A 1,375-nucleotide genomic window follows, 5' to 3' on the forward strand; every position below is an offset into this window, starting at 1 on the left:
AGCAGACCTCATGTGTGTCTCCAGCGTTATTGCTCTGTCACCAGCTGGCTCAAATCTTTGAATAGTAGACTTGAGATGCGCGGGTACACTAGCGTCAGGTGATCAATTTTCATAACGGCATGGAAAGTTGTGTGAGTGCGCCACACCAGATTTTTAGAATTATTATATGAGAGCTTAACCTTCATAAGCCAACAACTATGGGCCAATCGTAGGGCTTCAATGGAAGTATTTATATATTCTGCCTCTCAATGTTTAGCCTATGCTTTCAGTTTGAAAATAACAAGACGTTTATTTTATTCACTAAAATTAAACGAATTAATAATTGAGAATTAATTTTCAAATTTCAGAAACCTCAAAATATGCACAGATTGTTCAGCGTTTGCAATTACAGGAGCTCTTGCTGTTATCATAAACGATTCGTGTTCTAATGCTTTCTTCATGCTCAAGGTAGGATATCTATCATCATTCTTCTTCTTCTTCTTCTTCTTCTTCTTCTTCTCTTCTTCTTCTTCTTCTTCTTCCTTTTGCTTCTTCTTCAGCTTCTCCATCTTGTTGTTTTTCTTTTTTCTCCTTTCTTCTTTTGCTTCTTCTTCCACTCACAACTTATCCGTCCTTGAAGCTCTTTAAATCTTTCATTTAACGTACAACAAACAGTTTAACTACAGGAACATAAGGACATTTTATCATCCACAAGAGAGGTGATGAGTAAAATAATTAGTGTACGATAAATCAATTCCCTATTATATTGAAGACATTATAATAATATGCTTCATGTTGTTCATGTAGCCTACATGGAAATGTTTTTAATTATTTTGTTATTCACAAATTGCAGAACAATAACTTGAAGAAGACTGTGAGCTATGCATTCATATTTATAGTGGAAAATCTGCTTCTGCTTTTCCTATGCCAAAACGGACAACGCATTTTCAACCAGGTGAGTATTATTTATTCATAGTAAAAAAATATGAGCTAATATTATGATATTATAAATAATAATATAGCTATTACCTGTCATAGTTGAGCAATTTATTCATAGTATTATTCTAGACTAACAGGTAACCCGTGCTCTGCAAGGGTCTACTTTCAAACTTGACCTAGTGGAATCGTGAAGAATTTGAAATAGGCCTATAACCATCCTCGGTTAATTAAGAATCTATACGCACAATTTCAAGTTAATCAGTTTGAGTAGTTGAGACGTGATGATGCGTCAAACATAATTTTCCTATCCCGTACGTGTATAAGCCAGTTCTTTCCTTTATTATAGTAGTCTATAGATAATGAAACCTTGTTATCTCTAAAACATTTTCAGTAATTGAGTCTCATTCCGTTGCCGTGAAGATGATTATCAGTAAACTAGTAGTTCTGTGAACAGTGA

The sequence above is a fragment of the Nilaparvata lugens genome, chromosome 13 (genome assembly GCF_014356525.2).
Source record: "Nilaparvata lugens isolate BPH chromosome 13, ASM1435652v1, whole genome shotgun sequence".
Taxonomy (NCBI): Eukaryota; Metazoa; Arthropoda; class Insecta; order Hemiptera; family Delphacidae; genus Nilaparvata; species Nilaparvata lugens.